Here is an 11,941-nt window from a genome sequence, read left to right as displayed (position 1 = left end):
GGAATTCAAGAGAATCCTGTCTAGATTGAGAAGAGGAAAGGATCAATGAGCTCAAAGACTTGTTTCTGAAAATCATGTGGCAAAGAGCAAAAAGAAAAGCACAATAAAAAAATTGAGGTTTAAGAAACATATGGGATGTAATCAAACATTACAACACATGCAATACTGATGCTCCAGAAGGAGAAGCAACAAAGAAAAAAACCCAGAAAACATTGAAAATATAATAGTAGAAAACTTCCTAAACCTGAAAAAGGAAGCAAAAATTCAGATACAGGAAGCTCAAAGAAGACCAAGTAAGATGAATATAAAGAAACCCACACAAAGAAATATCATAATCAAATTGTCTGTTAAAGACAGAGAGAGTTTTGAAACCGGCAAGAGTAAAGTGAGTTGTTACATTGAAAGGAACCACCATAAGACTATCAGTGGATTTGTTTCAGTAGAAACTACAGATCAGAATGAAGTGGATGATATACTCAAAATCCTGAAAAAAAAATTGTGAACCAAGAATGTTATACCTAGCAACCCTGTCTTTCAGAAATAAATGGCGATAAAGACCTTTAGATAAACAAAATTTGACTTTATCACCAAATTTAACATTACAAGAAGTGTTAACGGGGTTTCTTTAAGCTGAAGGAAAAAGACACTAATTAGTAACATAAAATTTATGAAAGTATAAATATAACTAATAAAATATGTACATTGTCAAATCCAGAATTGTAATGGTTGCATGTAAATAATTTAAACTTCTAGTATAAAGGTTAATAGACAAAACTATTAAAGACAAAAGTTACAACAATTTGTTAGATATACAATTTTTAAAGGCTAATTGTGACATCAAAAACACATAATGTGAGAGGAGGGTTAGTAAAAGTGTGGAGTTTATGTATGTAATCAAAGTTAACATATTATCAGCTCAGTATAGCCAGTTACAATTCTAGAATATTTAATGTAAGCCTCAGGGTAGCCACAAATCAAAATCCTGTAACATATACACAAATGATAAAAAGATTCAAAGCATGTCATTACAGAAAGCCATCAAACCACAAAAGAAGAAAGGAATAGAGAAAGAAATAAAGGATCTACAAAATAACCAGAATATAACATAAAAATGACACTAGTAAGTCCTTTCCTATCAATAATTACTTTAAATACAAATGGATTAAATTCTTCAATAAAGCAGCATAGAATAGCTGAATAAATATTAGAAAAAGATCCAACTGTATACTGCCAACATATGACTTACTTCACCTCTAAGGACATTCATAGTTTAAAAGTGAAGGGATGGAAAAGATATATCATGCCAACAGAAACAAAAAGAAAGCAGGAGTAGTTATATTTATTTCAGACAAAATAGACTTTAGGTCAAAAATTGTAAAAAGAGGCAAAGATGATCATTATAGAGTGATAAAGTGGTGCAACAATTAAGAGGATGTGATAATCAGAAACATATATCCACCTAATATCAGAGCACCTAAATATATAAAACAAATATTAAGAGACTTGAAGAGAGACATAAACTGCCACACAGTAATAATGGGAGATTTAAATAACCCATTTTCGACATTGAACAGATCATCCATGCGATACAACACATAGCATTAGACATGTCATTGAGATAGAAAGTCAACAAATAACATTGGACTTAAATGGACTATTGAACGTTTCAACCTAACAAATACCTACAGAATAATCTGCCTAACAACTACAGACTATACATTCTTCTCATCAGCACATGGAACATTCTCCAAGACCGACCATACGATATGTCACAAAGAAATCTCAATAAATTATTTAATAATAAAAATCATATAATTTTTCATAGACTGCAACAGAATAAAAGTAGAAATTAATAACAAGAGGAACACTGTAAATTATACAAATACATGTAAATTAAACAACACGCTCCTCAACAATATTTGGGTCAATGACAAAATTTGGATGAAATTTTAAATTGTTTAGAAAATGAATAAAAATGGAAACACAACACATTAAATCCTCTGTGATATAGCAAAAACAGCCTGAGAGGGAAGTTTATAGTGTTAAATGCCTACATCAAAAATATGGAAATATTACACATTAATAATCTAATGTTACACTTCAAGTAACTAGGAAAACAAGAACCAAACCAAATTCAAAGCTTATAGAAGAATAGAAATAACAATGATCAGATCAGAACTAAATGAAGTAGAAAAAAAAATACAAATGATCAACAAAAGAAAAGTTGATTCTTTAAAAAGATAAAGAAAATTGATGATTGCTAGCTAGATAGACCAAGAAAAGAGAGAAGATTCAAATAAACATAGAAATGAAAAAGGAGACATTGCAACTGATATTATAGATATACAAAGATCATTATGGACTCCTGTTAACAACTATGTTCTCACAAGTAGAAAACCTAGAGAAAATTGGTGAATTTCTGGAAACATAAAATCTCCCAAGAGTGAAGAAGTTACAGAAATTCTGAATAGACCAATAAAAAGTAGTGAGATTGCAACAGTAATACAAAATACCACCACAGCAACAACAACCAAAAAGCCCAGAACTAGATGGATTCACAGATGAATTCTATCAAACACACAGAGAAGAGCTTGTACCAATCCTCCTGAAACTGTCCCAAAAAATCAAGGAGGTGGTAATTCTTCCTAACTCATTCTATAAAGCCAATATCACTCTTATGCCAAACCCAGACAATAATGTAATGCAAAAATAAAACTAACAAAGACCAATATCTGATGAACATAGATGCAAAAATCCTCAACAAAAAAAACTAGCAAATCTAATACAACAGCACATCACAGAAATAGTACAACATAGTCAAGTGGGTTTCATTCAAGGGATGCAAGAATGATTCAACATATGCAAATCAATAAATGTGATTTATCTCATAAACAGAATAAGGGACAAAAACCATATAATCATCTCAATAGATACAGAAGAAGCATTTGATAAAATTTAGCATCTCTTTATGATAAAAACCCTCAACACACTGGGTGAAGAAGGAATATACCTCAAAATAATAAAGGCCATATACAACAAACTCACAGACAACATTATAGTTAATGGGGAAAATTTGAAAGCATTTCCACTGAAAACTGGAATAAGGCAAGGATGCCCATTTCCACTATCTTAGAAATTAAAATAATTTCTCAATAGCATAAAAAAAATTTAGAAGTCGGCTAAACAAAGAAAGTAAAAGATCTGTATACTAAAATCTATAAAATATTGATGAAAGAAATTGAAGGTACAGATAAATGTAAAGATATCCCATATTCATAGATTGGAAAAATTAATGTTGTTAAAATGTCTATACTACACAAAGTGATCTATGGACTTAATGCAATCCCTATCACAATTTCAATTTTATTCCTCATGGAAATACGAAAAAAAACTCTAAAATTTCACAAAAGATCGCAAGTAGCCAAAAGAATCTTGAACAAAAAGAACAAAGCTGGAGGCATCATATTATCAGATTTCAAAATATATTACATGGCTATAGTACTCAAAATAGCAGGGTATGGGAAAAAAACAGACACCTTAACCAATGGAACAGGAGAGCTCAAAAATATGCCCACATCTATAGTTAACTTAAATTATTTTCAATAAAGTTGCCAAGATCACATTTTGGAAAGGATTGATGTTGTGAAAAGTAGATATCCACACACAGAAGCATGAAAATAGACCCTTATCTAACTTTTTATACAAGAATCAACGTAAGTGGATTAAAAACTTAAACCTAAGGCCTGAAACTATAAAACTACTGGAATAAAACATAGGAGAAGAGCTTCATAACATTGGTCCAGACAGAAATTTCTTGAATATGAGCCCTACAGCACAGGCAATGAAAGCAATAATAGACACATGAGATTTCCTCAAACTAATATATGTGGAATCTTAAAAAGTTTAACTCATGGAAGTAGGGAGTAGAATGATGGTTTCCAGGGACAAGATGGTAGGAGGTGGGCTGGGAAAGGGGAGACATTAGTCAATGAGTACAAGGTGACAGTTAGGAGAATATTTGAAGTGATGTATATTTTAATTTACCTGATTTGATCATTGTACAATGTATACATGTGTCATAGTATCATATTATATCCCACAAACATATACAATTATTATATGTCAATTAAAAATAAAATAAAACTTGGAAACTATAATAGTGTTTAAATTTCCAATTGTCTCATAGACGCCATTTTTTAGCAGTTTGCTTGAATCAGTATGCTTGAATCAGTATTCAAATAAGCCACACATTACAAATAGTTAATACATCTCTTAATTCTCTCTTTAGACTTTAGGTTTTCTCCATCTGTCCCCATCCCCCTTGCAATGTATTTGTTAAAGGAACTGGATCATACATCCTGTAAAGCTTCCCACAAGCTGAATTGTTGTTGTTGTTGAACGTTTATTGTTCAACACATAATGTACATATCATTCTGTCTTTCATTGCTTTACTAAATTGAATTGGGAGACTTTCTCTGTGATTCAAAGTTGATTAAAGTTGGAGTAAGACTTATTTATACAAAGATTTGTAAATTGCATCAGATATGTGGTTTTTGCTTGCTACTTTTTGTAATGGAAACAGTACTTAATGATCAGTGCTTGTAAGTATTAATTCATTAGGGTTTGCAAAAAGATGATGTTCTAATTCTATTATTTCTTCTTCATTTATTAGCTGGAATACTTTTATAAAGAGAAAATTTGCCTCATCTTTGTTTTGGTGGTTTAGGTGTATGAAAAAATGTGATTAAATGCTTACTTCTTTTCTTTTTCAAAGTTTCCAATGGTGACCAAAGTATTTTTTCTTTTAGCACCATATTGTACTCAAATATGTATATATGTACTCAAATGTATATAGTCATACTCAAATATGTATAAACAAAACAAATGTATGGTTGTATACATATTTTTGTGTTTAAATTCATTGCAGAAATCAATTTTAGCGATGCTCAAATTACACCATTCTTGGCCAATGAAAACGTACTTGCATTGACTTCAAATTTCTTTAGACTTGATTCTAGTAACCTTTGATAGAGCTTTTCTTACTCCATGTAATAAGATATTCCAAAATGATCTTATATATTTCCTGTGCCATACTTGGAATTTGTCATTCTGAAGAGCCATTTGGTGAAAAATGGCATTTCAAGATTATAATCTATGAAATATGGCGGCTCTCTACTACCAGTTTATCATGTGGTATTTCCAAGGCATTTTCAGAGAACAAAGATAGAAAACACACACACCCACACCCACCCACCCACCCACACACACACACACACACACACACAAAATCCCAGTACTCTAGCAGGGATAATTGATTTAGAATATTATATGATAATTAAGTTGCTGGATTCCAAAATACACATACTCTACAGTCTCAAAAACAAATAACAATAACAGATAAATACAAAACAGCACTATCACCAACATTTTTACTATAAAACATTTGACTTTTTTGTTATAGTTTCTTCATTGAAAGTATATCATTGGGAATTTAGCATCAAATGACTGGGGTTTTAGAGTCAGTTGTAATAGTTGCACTCTGAATATGCTACCAAATAGGAAAACACTTAGTCTCATTTTTCCATATAACCTTTCAATTTCTTAAGGATCTGATTCTAAAATCAAATGTATAAAACAAAGAATATTCAAAGATGTCTAGTTTCTATCTGTGTGCCTCCTATAATATTTCCATTTTCTCCCTCAGCTGTGGTTAAGCACAGGGGCACGCGTGCGCGCACACACACACACACACACACACACACACAATTTTCTATTCTTATTTTCCATAGGTAAATGGCAGCACCCTATACATAATTTTTATCCTCTTTATTTTCAGAAAACAAGACATTCCAGAAAACTCTCCAAATGTACATATAGAGATAGTTCTTATAACTTTTAAAAACTATCTGGTACTCCATTATGGGTACTGCCTTTTATGCATCCAGTCTCCTACTAATGGCTACCTGGGTTATTTCTAGTCTATTTATATTTCAAATTTTCATGCAAAGAATGCCTAGAGCATATGACCTTTTAATATTTTTGCCTGTGTATTTTCAGCATCAATTTCTAGAAGAGAAACTGTTGGGTCAAAAGGTAAATGAATATGTAATTTTTCTTGAAATTACCCTCTATGCCTACACGGGCCTTTATTAATCTGCATTCTCACCAGAGATACATGAGAATGCCTGATTTCTCCCCATAGCTTTGACAGCAGAACATGTTGTCAAACATTTCTTTTGTTGCCAATTTCACAGGTGAGAAATGGCATCTTATTTCAGTTTTACCTTTCATCCCTCTTATTGTGAGTGAATGTGAGCATATTTTCAAAGGATTATGAGTCATATGTGTTATGATTCAAATTTTCTATGAATTTTATATTCACATTCTTAAGAATTTTATGTTAATATTCTTAGTCCATTAGTCTTCAGAGATATTCTATTATTTTCTCTATTTTTATGTCTTTTATATATTGGAAATATCACTTTTTTGATATCACCTTTTTTCAATTTGTCATTTTTTTATACTTTACTTGGCTTTTCCTTTTCTGTAACCATGCAAAAGTTTTTAGTTTTGTGTAATCACATCCACCTATCTTTCCACTTACGGTCTCTAGATTTTGAGGGCTGGGAAAGTTGTTTACAGTCTCTGATAATAAGAGAATACCTCTAAAGATTCCTTTATTGATTTTTCAGCTTTTATTTGGCAATAATTATGGATGTGCAGAAAGTTGCAGAATTAGTTCAAAGAGGTCCATGTGCCTTTCACCCCATTTCCCCCAATGGTAATAGGTAGTTATATTACAATATCCACATAATGAATTCAACATTAGCACACCTCACGCCATATTCAGATTTCACCCAATTTACAAGCACTTATTTGCACATGTGTGTGTGTTTCAGTGCAATTTTATCACCTTTGTAGATTCATTAACCAACACACAATCCAAACACAGATTTGTTTCATCACCTTAAATATCATGCTCATACCATCTCCTTATAGTCCCCTTTAACTGCTGATAACCACAAATCTTTTCTTCATCTCTACACTATTGCCATTTTAAGAATGTTATAGAATTTGAATCCTACAGTATATGATCTTTAAAGATTGGGTTTTTCACTCACTACATTTCCCCTTTGAGATCCACCCAAGTAGTTGTATCAACATTTTGTCCCCTTTTTATTGCTGAGGAGTATTCCACTGTATAGATGTACCACAATTTAACTGTCCACCCTTTGAAGAGCATTTAGTTTGTTAATAATATTTGGTTATTACAATTAAAACTGCTATGAACATTCCTGTACAGGTTTTTGTGTGAACATATTTTGCGTGACAGAAAAATGCCATAATAAAATTAAAATGGCACATTACACACTAGAGGAAAAAAAAGAGTAACACTAATAAGACAAATTCTTGAGTTTCCTAACACAAAGAAAATAATAGTTTCTTTTCACCAAGCTAAATGTCCAGGAGTGTGATTGCTAAGTCCTAGTTTATCTTTAGTTTTTAAAAAATCTATTATTTTTCTATTGCTGTCATAACAACCTTAATGACTTAAACACCACAAATTTATTGCCTTATAGTTCTTATAGTTCCAGTGGTCAGCGGTCTAAAATGATCTCAATGGGTTAACATCAAGGTATTGGCAGAGTTGTGCTCCTTTCTGGAGGCTCTAGGGGATAATCCACTTATTTCCTTTTTTCCAGTTTACAGAGGAGCTACATTCCTTGACTGTGACTTCATTCCTCCATCTTCTAAGACATTAACATTACATTTCTCCAACTCTTCTTTTGTCATTGGTCTCTTTTTCTGCATATAACCAGGAAAAATTATTTGCTTTTCAGGACTCAATTGCTTAGATTGTGCCCACTCAGATGATCCAGGTTAATCTTCAAGGTCTTTACCATTAATCACATCTATAAAGTCTCCTTTGCAGTCTAAAATAACAGTCACAGGTTCGGGCATCAGGGTGTCAACATCTTTGGGAATTTTTATCTGCCAACACAGCAAGTGCCAAACTATTTCCCAGAGTGGCCATACCTTATCCCCATCAGCAGTGTATAATAGATCAAGTTTCTACATGTCCTCATGAGCATTTGGTATTGTCACTATTTTTTCCCGGGTTTTTAAAAATAGCTATTTGGGATATTTCATAATGATTTTAATTTGCATTTCCTTAATGACTAGCAAAGTTGAACATCTTTTATGTGTTTATTTGCCATCCATATATCCTCTTCAGTGGCATATCCGGTAATGTCTTGTGTTTATTTTCTAGTTGGATTTTTCATTTTTTTGTTAAGTTTTATGAGTCCTTTATATACTTTAAATATGAATTATTCGTTAGATACACAGTTTGCAATTACTTGTCTCCATCAGTAGCTTATATTTTCATCCTACTTTCAAGGTCTTTTGGAAAGCAAAACCTTTAATTCTGATGAAGCACATTTTGTAGATACTTTTTCTCATGATCATGCTTTTGGTATCATGTTAAAGACACCTTCATTTTGCCATGTATCCTGAAGATTTTTCTACTGTTTCTTCTAAAAGATTTTTGATTATGCATTTTATACTTAAATCTGTGATCCATTTTGATTTTATTTGTGAATATGGTGTGAGTTTAGGTTGAGGTTGTTTTGTTATTGTTGTTATTTTTGCCTAGAGATGTCTAATTGTTCCAGTACCATTTGTTGAAACAATATCTTTCCTCCATAAATTGTCAGTGCTCCTTTGTCAATCAGATAGACATACTTATGTAGAGCTATTTTTTAAATATCTGTTCTGTTCTATTAATCTATATGTCTCCCTTTGCCAATACCTCATTGTCTTGATTTCAGTAGTTTTATGGTAAATATTAAAATAGACTGATTTTATTCTTCTTTTTCAAAAGGAGCAATGAGGGAATTCTAGCCTAATCAGACATTAAAATATGCCCTAAAACTTCTATGGTTAAAACAGTGAAGCATTGACAGATGGACAAATGAAATATAATAAAAAAATATATAAGTAGACCTAATTGCATGTGGAAATTTAGCATACAATACAGGAAAGTTCTTAAATCAATAGGGAAGAAGTGGGCATTTAATTTAGCAGTTTTGGTACAGCTGGAAGAAGATACAATTGAGTCATTCCCTATAATATACATCAGGTTTTAAAAACAATCCTCAAATTTATATAAAATCATACAATTACCAGAAAAAACAAAACAAAACAAAACAAACATGGATGAAACCTTCATAATCTGTGAGTTGGGAATTTTTTTTTTTTTTTTTTTCCTTGAGACAGAGTCTCGCTCTGCCCTCCCAGGCTGGAGTGCAGTGGCCTGATCTCAGCTCCCTGCAAGCTCCGCCTCCCGGGTTCACACCATTCTCCTGCCTCAGCCTCCCGAGTAGCTGGAACTACAGGCGCCGCCACCACGCCCGGCTAATTTTTTTGTGTTTAGTAGAGACGGGGTTTCACCTTGTTAGCCAGGATGGTCTCGATCTACTGACCTCGTGATCTGCCCACCTCGGCCTCCCAAAGTGCTGTGATTACAGGCATGAGCCACCGGGCCCTGCCAGAAATTTTTATAATTTATTACTCAAAATCCAGAAGCAGCAAAGAAGGAATAAATATAAATTTTATTACATTTAGAAAATAGTTTATGTGACAGAAAAATGCCACATGAAAATTAAAAGGGCACATTATATATTAGAGGGAAAAAGAGAGTAGCACTAATAAGACAAACAAATTATGGATTTTCCTAACATAAAGAGAGCTTTCAAAAATAGAAAAGATAAAAGCCAACACTTTTTCTAGAAATGGAAGCTAAAGAAATAAACAAAAAGTTAACAGAAAAAGAAATGCAAATGACTTGTAATCATATGAAAAGATGTTCAAACTTGTTTATACACTAAGAAATGTGAATAAAAATTATATTGAGATACTATTTTTTACCCATCAGAAAGGCAAGAACTCTGGTTGACCAATACAGTATATAACGAAACTCTGAGGAAGCAGCCATTCTCATACATTGCTGATGGGAATGCAAAGGATGAAATCTCTTTGGACAGGAATTTGGCAATACCTAGGAAAATTACATATGTACATTTACCCCTGGACCCAGAAATTCAACTTCTAGAATCTCTCCAGAAAATACACCTTACAGTCACTGCATATTTCTCAAAGTATATTTTAAGCTCATTACTACAACATCTTCATAGTTTAAAGACTCGATCCTGTTATTAAATGACCAAAGAAAAAAGTAAATATACTTTCATATCACAATTTAACTTTTAAAAAATATGTTGATACACTCCTTTCATGTCATTTGAACGTTAAAATAAGATAAATATCACTCCTATGGGCACAGGTATTGTACCTCTCAACACTGTCTTGCCTACTAAGACACACACACACATATTTTGAAAATTCTTAGCCTGTACATATAGTCTATATGTATACATATAAATATAGAATATATCATCATGGGGCAAGAAAAGGCATGGCCTGGGCTAAATATCAAAGGAAAGTACTAAAGCCAGTGAGATGAGGACTGTGGAGATAATTCAGTCATAGAGTGATTGAACAGCATTCACACAGCCTTTCTGAAGTGGAGAGCCAAGAAAATCCACCCTGTTTTTTCAGGAAAAGAGGTTACTTTTGGTCTGTACTAATGAACTTGGCTATTGAACAAACCAAGAATAATTATGTCTTACTTTGACTGGTTCTTTATTGTCCTAAACTTTTGGTTAGGACATAGAATGTTAATACTAGGAAAGGTTATAGAAACTATCTCCCTGTTGTACAGATGAGCAAACTGAGCACAGCCTAACTGGGATTGGGCAAGCGAGCCATGTAGGGCACAATATTTGATGGGGCACTTGCTGCTAGGACCATGTACGTGCAGGGCCAGCCTGGAGAGTGAATATGTACCGCCTGGAGTTCTGTTCTCTAAGTACCCCAGGCACCTCGACTTAGTGTGAGCTCTGAAGCTGATGTCCAGGAAGACAAAATGGTTGGTCAGCTCACGTGGCTACTTGGGACAGAGGTAGGACTAATACCGGTTCTCTAATTGGAATCTAGAATCTTCCCCCTACAATAGGCTTCCTCCACCCTTGCCATTGCTCCATAGAAATACTCTCAAGGCACAGTGGTCAGCCCCTTTGGCTGGATAAGACTGTGGACTCATTTTGGTCATGGCATCATGACCGCAAGAGCTCAGTTAGACTTCATCTACAGCAAGGTTATCACACCATTCAAGTAGCGGGAAATGTTTATAAGTTGAATGAACAGGTAAACAAGGGAAATGTTTTTATTCATATTGAAGGTCAAGAAATAGTTTTAAAGTGTTAATTAAAATTTTATAAATAGAGCCATTATAAGCAAACAGTGACTTCACTAATTTACAAACCATTCCTCTCATTGATTGAAACACAAAGAAAACCTCCAAGGAATAAAATAGTTTAACTTTTTAAGACATCATTGGTTGTAGATTTAAAAGAAATAGTTTTGCATTTCAAGAATGTGCCAAAACTTGGGGTTTTTCAATAAACAAATAGATCTTGTAATCCTCAATTATCCTAGATAAATTAAAACTTATATTAGCACAAAATAATTTGTACTTGAATGTTTGTAGCATCTTTATTTCTAAACACAGAATACCTTAAAGTAACCAAAATGACCTTTAAGGGGTGAATAGATATACTATGGTATGTCAATAAGAACCTTAGATATACACAACAATGTAGATGGATCTCAAATGCTTTATGCTGGGTGAAAGATGACTGACCCAAAAGATGACATTGTACAAAAGGCAAAATTATAGGAGGAGAAAATAAATCAGTGGAGACTGGCGGAGGGGTTGACCTCAAAGAGGCATGGGAATATTTTTGAGGCGATAAAGCTGTTTTAAATTTGTTTGTGGAGGAGGTTACAGGACTGGATGTATTTGTCAAAAATCAAAGAA

Source organism: Theropithecus gelada, chromosome 9, assembly GCF_003255815.1.
Source record: "Theropithecus gelada isolate Dixy chromosome 9, Tgel_1.0, whole genome shotgun sequence".
Taxonomy (NCBI): Eukaryota; Metazoa; Chordata; class Mammalia; order Primates; family Cercopithecidae; genus Theropithecus; species Theropithecus gelada.
Note: the sequence above shows the minus strand (reverse complement) of the source record.